Raw genomic sequence first — 11,496 nt, 5'->3', positions numbered from 1 at the left:
CATTGTCCTGAGGGTACGTATATTAACTGAGGTGGAGATGAGGACCATGTGGTGACTATAGTTGTATTAAACTACTGATATGCCGTTCAGCTGTACGCAACACAAAAACATACAATATTATTATAGCCAGTAAATTTACTATGACATTGGATATTTATCTCCTTTGCATGAATACAGGATTTGTTTTTTCTAGCACTTCAGGTGTGCAAAATGCCTTTCAATATTCAGTTTTATGTATTAAAGAGAATATACACAGTAATTAACATTATTACATAAACACATGTGTAAGGGTCATTATACTGTAGCATCTCATCTGAAACAGGCAGTGAAGCAGTCCAAAGAGTGAAGGAGCCAATTTTGACAGTGAAAGTTACACATTGGAGTTTGAACCATTTTACAGTGAAGCTTATGTATTGGAGTTTGAACCATTTTACAGTGAAGCTTATGTATTGGAGTTTGAACCATACAACAGACATGGATACGGTGAATGGGGCATTCCCCCAGAGAAGCATAGAAGTGGCTGTTCTATTGGAGTGATCGGTTGTTCAACTAGAGTAGTTCAGTATTAGAGTAATATATTCGCTGGTCTATTATTAGTAGTAGTATTTTCCAATAAAAGTGAGAAGCCATATCCAGTAACCCCTAGGGATGAGTCTATTTTCCACCTTTTTTTCCAGCAAATCTTTTATTTCTTACCTATTTAGCTCAAAATTTTTCTATTTTGCTGAGCATCAGTAAGAATTAATTGCAATTATATCTCAAGCTTACAAGCATGTGTGACTGCTCTATTAGAATATTTTGTACATAGTGACTGCTCTATTAAAGTATCTCGATCTTTAGTCGCCATTCCTATGAGCATAATTATTATGTTGTCCTAATACTATGCGTGACTGTTCTGTTCTCAATCTTTTTCATACAAAATGTGCTAAATTGCCGTACGTAGGTGCCCAAATTTCCACCTATTTTTCCAGCATTTTGCTCTTTGCTTTTACCAACGTATTTTCCAAAAAAAATGCCAGCAAAATTGGTGCATCCCTAGTAACCCCCCATTTCCACCTTCTGTGATCTGAAGTTTTTTGCCTCACTGTACTGTCTTGGATGGTGGTGTTTATTTGTAGTTTGTATATACTATCTAATCAAAAACAGCCGAGCTGTAAAAAAAGGAGTGCGGCCCTTGAAAGGCTATGAAGATGTGAAATCCAAGGTGGCGGCCAAGAAATGGCTGTGTGGTAGGTTAATCTAATGGGTAAAAATTTTAATAACAACAATTCAGGTGAATTTGGTGCCGCTTGGTCAATTGGCACAAAATTCACCTGAATTGTCGTTATTAAAATTTTTACCATTAACCTACCATCACAGCCATTTCTTGGCCGCCACATTGGTAGGGACCCGCCGATTATGCTCATAATTTTACCTATTATGCTATGCTGCACTGCTCAAAAATTCACCTATTATGCTTAAATTAATGTTCAATATTTACCTATTATGCTCAATGTTCATGCCTTAGTTCATATGCTTTGCTACTAGTTTAACACTGTATAGAAAGAAAAAAAAATGAGTGGCTGGAACACAAATAATAAATTCTTGCTGCATGTAAGAGAAAAGATCGATATACTCTAATAGAACAATCAGTTTGATAATTGTTCTATTAGAGTTACTGACTGCTCTATTAGAGTTACTGACTGCTCTATTAGAGTATATCGATCTTATTTTGCAATTGTCATTTTTCCAGCAAGAATTTATACTATCGTACAAATATTTATATTACATGTCAATTAATCCCCACAGGATAATTTGCAGCTGATCTCTCTACTGGGTGACTTAAAATGTAGCTGAACTCTCTACAGGGTGATCTGCTTGACTGTACGTAGATGAACTCTTTACAGGATTCTCTCTGCAGGGTGACTTGACTCTAGCTGAACTCTCTGCAGGGTTATCTGTTTGTAGTTGAATTCTTCTTCTAGCTGATCTGTCTACAGGGTGACTTGTTTCTAGCTGGTCTCTCTACAGGGCGATTTGTTTGTAGCTGAATTCTCTACAGGGAGATGTGTTTGCAGCTGAACTCTCTACATGGTGGTTGCTTTGTATATAGCTGAAATCTCTAAAAGGTGACTTATTCTAGCTGAACTCTCTACAGGGTGATCTTTTCATAGCTGAACTCTCTACAGGATGATTTGTTTGCAGCTGAACTCTCTACATGATGATTTCTTTGTAGCTGAACTCTCTACAGGGTGATTTATTTGTAGCTGAAATCCCTACAAGGTAACTTCTTCTAGCTGATCTTTCTACAGGGCGATTTGTTTGTAGCTGAGTTCTCTACAGGGTGTTTGTTTGTAGCTGAATTCTCTACATGGTGGTTTCTTTATAGCTGAACTCTCTACAAGGTGACTTCTTCTAGCTGATCTCTCTACAGGGTGATTTGTTTGTAGCTGAACTCTCTACAAGGTGATACTGTTCTATACCATATGCGTATTTTGTACCATACGCGTATGGTACATACCATATGCGTATACGCGTACGGTACAACCATACGCGTATGGTACGGAAAATCGTACCATCTGAGTATAGCTAACCTGGTATGCGTATAATATCAAGCAGAAGGTTTTTGCACTACCGTACCTATTGACTACGCCTGATGGCACTCTGCTGTTCGGGGAAGAGGGAGGGGGGAGGAGCTAGTCTTTCTGTTCAGTGAAGATCGAGATACTCTAATAGAGCAATCATATATTTTATTATTATTATATGATTGCAAGACCTCGCACAGCGAGTATAAATGCAATATTCAAATCAAATTATATAGCTACAGCTAACTAATTACAATTTTACAGTTCATTTATAAGAAGGTTGTTAAACACGGTGATAGATGAAGCTTCAAAAGTCTCTGGTTGCAAGTTGTTCCATATATAGCAGTGGAAGGAAAGAAGCTGAATTTATATGTGTCAATTCTAGTGAATGGCTTGGTAAGTTGATCTGATTACTGCGATTAAGATATAATTTACTTTACCGCATGATGCAAACCTATTTAAAATAAAGCATTCCTTATAATAAAAGAATAACATGATATCTCGCATGACTATATATAAGTGATGAAACTGACATGACATCTTGATTTAGGACAATATATGATAAAAACAATCATGAATTCATCACACTTTTGGCAGATCCAGTCTTGAATTGACAGTGTGTTAAGTCCTGCTGATCTGGTAGGATCTGATGAAATTCTACATTGTCAAAACTAATAAAGGTCAATCATCTGGGTTGGAAGCTTTACGAAAAACATGATAACACCTAGCTGCATACAGTATAAGTCTGAAAAGTATAATCAAAGGAAGGGGATTAAATATAATATGTCTTGATTTATACGTAGTCATTGGTGTATATCTAGCTATAACAATGTATCTCGTTGTCTGTTTAACATTTCATTTCATCAAAGCATCTGACAGTTCCACAAAATACATGCAATAGAGCCATCACCCATATAATTATGATGGTTTATGTAAGCACCTGTGGATTATTTTCTTGATGTCTTCTGACTTTTGTACATATTGATTTATTGCCTCGTCCTGCTGTCTACTGCCTTATTTGTCATGGATTTCCATCTTGCATTTTTATAATAAATGACTTCATTTATCCACAGTGTAATTGATTTGAAAGTACACAAGCTGGTATACTGTATATGTTCTTTAGAATAGTTGAGTTAAAATGACCAGATTTATGAAAAGGTACCTTTTCCACACATTTTACATACCAGCAAACAAAATGGCGTAACACTTGACTCCTTACACTGATAAACTTGCTCTTAGTATCAAAATGCAGATAGATACTATAGTAGCTACTGTACTGTACACTTATGGATAATTGCGTACAGGCAATTATAAGGTTATGTTCAAAAACTTACGGAACCCCGAAGTTCAAAATATACATGGGTCAAATTTTGTCTGTGAAAAAGGTACCTTTTTGCAAATCCGGTCACAAATTATCTAGCTGTTGCATAGCAACTGCACACACTGACAACGTATGGTAAATTTTAATTTATGTTTCTTCTTCCACACAGTACATTGTGGCTGCAATTGCTACACATATATTGCTTCTTATTGGATTCATGATCCATTGTTGATACAATGAAAATTCAAAAACTAGGCCATTATTACAAGTGCTACTCCTCCTTCATATCTATAATAGAGTTAATGATGTAATGTAATGATGTGACATGATGTAATATAATGTAATTTATGCATGCCTGTAACATTAATATTGTGTGCTGTAGTTGTAAGAGTTAGTTGTTATTGTGTACTTTCAGTTATTGATTAATAATATTATATACAGTAGTCTGTTTTGCCTATAAATGGTCTGCCACAATGAGAACAATACCCACACATAATATTTATGTGTTTACAAATACTCCTGAAGATAGTCAAAGATTAGTACAATAATTAAAAGCTATGTAGAGCGATATTACCCAAAACTCTACTAGGGGTTTCTCTATACTTGTATATATGAACTTTGTAAAAATGCGTTTGGGTTTAAAGGTGCCCAATTATCCCTTCAACATAAAACAAGAGCAGTATGCTCCTTGTCTTACTCAGAAACTGAAATTTGAAGTTTGATCATCTAAAGCATTATTTTGGACAAAAGACATTGATTTCTTTTAGGCTGTAGAATTGTGCCAGCATATTGATATTCACGATTTTTCAATGAATATAACTGGAATGCATAGTGATATAAATGCTAAGCCAGTAGAGGTAGCATTGTAGCTAAATATAAACATAAGATTTTGATATAATTATCCATATATTACATTCTGATTGGTTACAACATACGTAGCAACCATATTAAATAATTTGCATCCATTGGCAAATGGAGCCAATTTTTTCAGGCATATATATAGTACTTCATTAAATATTTTATTTTATTGTTGCTACATATAATCTATTGTTTACCTTTAATTTGTTAGTACACTATATAGCTTCCACTTAAAAATGGATATTTATGCCTGGTGGCACTAAAGGTGTGTCACAGTTGAGCAGACAATTTTAATCAGATGAGCTCGAGAAGTACAATGTATAATGATTGCTCAAACAGAGGAAGACCTGGAGAATGCTGATACAATAACATTGAGGGAGGTAGCAAAGAGATATAACTGTAGAGAAAGTAATGTTTTTAGTTTGCTAATTAATGTAAATCTGCATGGCTGTAGCATATAGCAATATTAGACATTCTATACTCTAAGACTGATGCGCATAGTAATTAATTGTGCAATAAATTTTTTAAAACTGTAGTTCGCTGAATCTTTGCTATTGAATGAGGCATGTGCATTGCCTGCTGAGATGAAGTAGGAAAACATAACATGGCAGAGATTTTATGGTGAGTTTATGAGTTCTAATGTATAGTTCAGTAATGAATGTATATTAAGTAGCATTGTTTTATTATTGTTAAGTGCATTGTATAGCTACTCGCTACTTACTGTCATGCTTGTGGATGGGAAGACAATGTGTTTAGCTACTCTTATCTGAATGTACTCTTTAAAGTTAACAACATCCACATTAATTTGTGCTGTAGGTCCAGTGTGATGAATATACTATTTACAGTATGTATAAACAAGAAAAGTACGTAAACAAGAAATTGGATCCTCAAAAGAAGAAGAGTGTACATAGTATATAAAAATGCAAATACGGTGAGGAGCCATGTTGCACAACTGATGACACTTACGAAGTTCATTTTTCCAATCAGTTATTAGCTTTGCACAAGCAGCATAATTATGTATAATTCAGTTAGAACTTACTAGCTACCATGCATGTGGTAATTGCTCTCCTTGCTTATTTACTCAATTCTGTTGTAAATTGTCAGTTATCCACACTTATATTTCAGAATATTATAAGACCATCTGCATGCTTCTGATAGCTACTGTATAAAGTAGCATACATGCACAGTACCATTTATGTAAAGTTCTGCAGACAAAGTGACATAAGATTTAGGTACATTAGTATAGGGCTATAGTGGGTATTGCATGGGCGTGGCAAGGATAAAATGCATGTGTGTGCTGATGAATAAATTTATAGTTACAGCTCAGTAGTAAGAAGATTATTGTGTTGAGTTCTAAGTTTGCTCAGCTAGAACTGAATGCTTGTAAAGACAGCCCATTGTAGCTAGGTGATGGCAAGGCTAGAGAAAAGGCATAATACGAATATGGTACGTACCATACGCGTATGGTACGGAAAATCGTACCGTACGCGTATGATATGTACCATACGCGTATGGTACATACCATACGCGTACGGTACAAAATACGCATATGGTATAGAACAATACTTCTAGGTGATCTCTCTACAGGATGACTTGTTTCTAGCTGATCTCTCTACAGGGTGATCTGTTCATAGCTGAACTTTCTACAGGGTGATTTGTTTGCAGCTGAACTCTCTACATGGTAGTTTCTTTGTAGCTGAACTCTCTACAATGTGATTTCTTCTAGCTGAACTCTCTACAAGGTGACTTGTTTTTAGCTGATCTCTCTACAGGGTGACTTGTTTCTAGCTGAACTCTCTACAGGTGATCTGTTTGTAGCTGAACTCTCTACAAGGTAACTTCTTCTAGCTGATCTTTTTACAGGGCATATTTGTTTGTAGCTGAGTTCTCTACAGGGTGATTTGTTTGCAGCTGAACTCTCTACATGGGAGTTTCATTGTAGCTGAACTCTCTACAACGTGACTTCTTCTAGGAGAACTCTCTACAGGGTGACTTGTTTCTAGCTGATCTCTCTACAGGGTGACTTGTTTCTAGCTGAACTCTCTACAGGTGATTTGTTTGCAGCTGAACTCTCTACATGATGGTTTGTTTGTAGCTGAACTCTCTACAAGGTAACTTCTTCTAGCTGATCTTTCTACAGGGTGATTCACTCCCACCTGACCTAATCCAACAACAATCATTATACAAATTTTTAAGTACCAACTGAAATTTTTATTACTTTCCCCTACCAATCAGTAATCCCATAATCAATCATATTGTAAAACATTTGGTATGCATGTTTCATGTGTGCGTTAATCCTCAAACTGAGGCTGCACATTTTTGGAAAATAAATAAATAAAATAAATTTGTTTGCAGCTGAACTCTCTACAGAGTGATTGTATTCTTTTGCAGCTGAACTCTCTACATGGTGGTTGCTTTGTAGCTGAACTCTCTAAAAGGTGACTTCTTCTAGCTGAACTCTCTACAGGGTGATCTTTTCATAGCTGAACTCTCTACAGGATGATTTGTTTGCAGCTGAACTCTCTACATGATGATTTCTTTGTAGCTGAACTCTCTACAGGGTGATTTGTTTGTAGCTGAGTTCTCTACAGGGTGTTTGTTTGCAGCTGAACTCTCTACATGGTAGTTTCTTTGTAGCTGAACTCTCTACAATGTGACTTCTTCTAGCTGAACTCTCTACAGGGTGACTTGTTTCTAGCTGATCTCTCTACAGGGTGACTTGTTTCTAGCTGATCTCTGTACAGGGTGACTTGTTCCTAGCTGAACTCTCTACAGGTGATTTGTTTGCAGCTGAACTCTCTTACATGGTGGTTTCTTTGTAGCTGAACTCTCTACAAGGTGACTTCTTCTAGCTGATCTCTCTACAAGATGACTTGTTTCTAACTGAACTCTCTACAGTGTGGTCTGTTCATAGCGGAACTTTCTACTGGGTGATTTGTTTGCAGCTGAACTCTTTGCATGATTGTTTCTTTGTAACTGAACTCTCTACAAGGTAACTTCTTCTGGCTGATCTCTTTACAGGGCAATTTGTTTGAGCTGAACTCTCTACATGATGGTTTCTTTGTAGCTGAACTCTCTATTAGGTACCTTCTTCTGGCTGATCTGACTACAGGGTGACTTGTTTGTAGCTGAATTCCCTACAGAATAACTTGCAATGTAATATAATTGAATAAATTATAAATGCAGCTGAATGCTTTATTAGGGTGACTGTTCTATTAGAGTATCTCGATCTCGCATTTGCTACACGTAGTTGCCTTTTGAATCATAACTCAGTGGTTTGTAATCCGATTCTTCTGTACTACTGCAAGGACTTTCTATGATGATTATTCCAGCTACATACTGATTTTCAGCTCATTGCTCTAAGCAGTTTGCCTGATAGACACGAAAACTAATAGTATTTTTATTCATAAAAATCGATCGCGTAATTTTGACACAGGTCGGGTTTTGTGTCATATCTCCATGGTCTTTATCCCGATTCCTTTCAAACCACAAAAAGGCACTCCTACGATGGTTGCTCCATCTACGTAGCAATTTTCAACTGATTCCTCAAAGGAGTTTACCCTGTAGTCGTGACAGACCTTCGACCTTATTTTACGTAAATAATCGGTCATAACTCCGTGAATGTTCATCGGATTCCTACCAAGGTTAGTACTGAGATCCGCCTTAATGAGCCCTTTAAGTGTGCCAAATTTCAGCCCTATCCGAGCACGCATTCGTGTTTTACTGCGGATTTTGCGAAGTGTGCGAAATGAAAAAGAAAAAAACGAAGAAATTAAAACGAAATTTTGTTCGCTCTCGGAAATGATTGGAGCGATTTTCTTCAAATTTGGTGTGTAGACTCCCCTGCTGGCCGGCACCTCTCTAGCAAGTTTGGTTCCAATCGGATAAGGGATCACAGAGCTACATAGGTGTGAAAATTGCGTTTTCTTTCTTCCTGTTAATACACTCACGGGTGGCACGCCGGCTTCTTGGGCCGCACGACACACTACCGCGTGTCTTGATATATGTCTATATGTATATGCATTTCTGTTTATAAGTTAAAAATATAATTCCTGGTCTGACATAACCAGTCTTACAGCCTTGCACAAATTGACAACCCATTTGTGAATAAAGTAGCAGCTTAAAACACAGTCACTCAGCCTAAAGCTGTTCATAGCTCAATAAAGTAACGAAGTTTCAATTAGATTCCATAGAACATGCATATGTGGAAAGTTATGAGTTAGCTACCAAACTTGATATCTGGAATGGCTATAAGGCTGGTTTTGTCAGGCATGTGAAAGTTCATGCTTTTGTAGCATTCCACCTACCCACGGTAAAAAAATAAGATTTGTTATAAAAGCTACAGTTTGATGCAGACCTTCAAATCATGATGCAGTCAGTGATAGGTAACAAGTTATACCAATGGTGTTATGGAAAGAAATGTGGTACTCGTGCATGTACTACATACAGTTATATATTGCTTAGCTAATTGTTCACCAACCAATGCAATACCTTGGGCGATATTTAATGTCAGTTATGAAGTGCATAAGGTCTTGCATAACACTATAGTACACTCTTTGTACCCTACATTAATATATTCTTTAACCTTGTACCCATTGTGCCAACTCCTGCACCCCATAACTATAATTTATTGTAATTGCTATTTTGGATACGTACATAAATAACTAAGATACGTATATATAGCTAATTTTGTAGATAGGTAATCTTCAAACTACCAGTGCAAGTAACTGGTAGACCCTCATGATCAGAATCACCCTATCAATCCACACACCCCACACGTTTATTGCTATTTGTACATGATTTTATAAATTAGTAGCAAGTAAAGTAACAAAAACTGATAGTAATTTATTTCTCATTTTGATATATAATTGGAACAATCAATGCAAAAGTGACCATTTTTACTGTATAGCTACATGCATTTTACATCTTAAACTTATTTAAATGAAGTGATGCGGTTAGTACTGCTGAGCATTTATCTACAAAATGTGACCAGATTTTGGAAAATCAGTCTTAATGTCACATTTTACAACTGAAATATTTATGATCAAAATGAGGCATTCTAAATTACCAATCTGCTGAATCATTAGTCAAATTCCATGAATTGGGTGTTTGGATTCAGTGGAATGGAACAGTAATGAGATAATTTCACCTAGTGGTCACCTCATCTCTTTATAAAGACTATTTAACTTTAATGTCTATACTTCTTGTTTTAGAGCATATTATATTCCCATAGGATATGGTCTTATTGATTAATTGTGTACCACATGCCTAGATAAATCAGAGTGATATCTGATTTATGATATAACAATACCCCCACACAAAAACAGCTTGGCTGTACAAAATACACGGGCAGATCTAGGATTTCAGAAGGGGGGGGGGGGGTGTTAACATGGACATTTATATAGCTAGCTATGTGGCAAGAAAAGTTGATCATGATACAACTAGTATATGTGAAACACACTCAGCTGTATGCAATGCATAGGGGGTCTGGGGGCATGCCCCCACAGGAAAATTTTGCAAATTTGGCCTACTGAGATTGAATTTGGTAGTAATTTTGAGTGAAAAATATGTCACTTTGTTTATGTGATACCATTATTTCTCTACAGTTTGTTAATATAACTATAAAGAGCACAGCCAGTAGCTAAAATTCAATCTTAGACTAACATCTTAAAGAACTAGCAATGGAAGCATATGGGTATCAGCTGCACATGATCAAATTTAGTGTTTTGAAGTATAGCATAATTTACAGTGGCATGGCTCAAATTACACTAGCTGTCCAAATTAACAGTAGAGATGAGTGGAGATGACAAGTAGACTCACCAGTGTGTGGAGTGCATGTGCACTATATGTATAGAATTCTCCAGCTAGGCGGCTTGGTGGCATACTCCCCTGGAGATTTTTGGAAAATTGCTATCACAAGGTTGAATCTAGAAGCTATTTTTAATCAAATGTGGGTTCAGTTGGAAGTAATTTTAATTAAAAAACAGTGTTTCTTGCTAATGGGTTTTAAGAAACTGTATAATAGTGGCTTGTCAAAGAGAATAGAGAGTGTATAGTTAATTGAATGTAAGGTCAAGAAGAATATTTAAAACACAGGATTGGATCTACACCAAAAGTTGAGCTTCAAGGGATTTGATAGTGCAAACTCCAGAAGCTGCTATAAATGTAGCATGGGATTTGATCAAGTAAGGGGAAAAAAACAGCTCTCAGATGTTGCAGCCTTGTGAACTTTATAAATACTATGATATTCACTATTATATAAGACCATTGTTTTACTTGCAAGAGAATCATTTCACTAACCCAAGAATCAAGTTTGTAGCAGAACCTAAAAAAACTTTAACTATTTGACAGAAAAAGTTGTTTTCAGAATAGATTTTCAATTAGTAATGTTTTATACAATTTAGTACATTAAAGGTATAAATCTTTTACCTAAAGTGATTGCATGGTATATGGTAGGATGTTTGGTACAAAAGGGTAGCAGTACACAGGCCTAGAAGAATAGGTTTAATTTCAGTTTACACTCTGGTATCTTCTTGAAATTATAGTTTTAATGATGGATGTTCTATTAGAGTAGTTGACTGTTCTATTAGAGTATTTTTATAGCAGCTTCTAAGGTAAGACTTACTCCAAAAGTATAATTTTAAACCCCTCTTAGTAATTCTTGGATAAGATAGCTATTCCCTTGCTCTTTCCATCTTTTCATTGCACATACATGTGTATAAAATGCAACTGCACCTGTACTGCAGCTTCTAG

At 36.1% G+C, this 11,496-nt stretch overlaps 1 long non-coding RNA gene across 2 annotated transcripts; it reads left to right on the top strand.

Annotated features, from left to right (window-relative positions):
• The first annotated feature begins 4,860 nt into the window (after positions 1 to 4,860).
• LOC136248957 (uncharacterized) lies at positions 4,861 to 5,743 on the top strand. Of its 2 annotated transcripts, none has more exons than XR_010697954.1 (3): positions 4,861 to 5,151; positions 5,280 to 5,364; positions 5,560 to 5,743. It is a non-coding gene; the product is annotated as an uncharacterized lncRNA (long non-coding RNA). The 2 variants fall into 2 exon arrangements; XR_010697955.1 differs by having other exon boundaries at positions 4,864 to 5,123; positions 5,560 to 5,742.
• Positions 5,744 to 11,496: the final 5,753 nt, after the last annotated feature.

This window comes from Dysidea avara, chromosome 1, assembly GCF_963678975.1.
Source record: "Dysidea avara chromosome 1, odDysAvar1.4, whole genome shotgun sequence".
Lineage (NCBI taxonomy): Eukaryota > Metazoa > Porifera > Demospongiae > Dictyoceratida > Dysideidae > Dysidea > Dysidea avara.
Note: the sequence above shows the minus strand (reverse complement) of the source record. Positions and strands in the feature narration are given on the sequence as shown.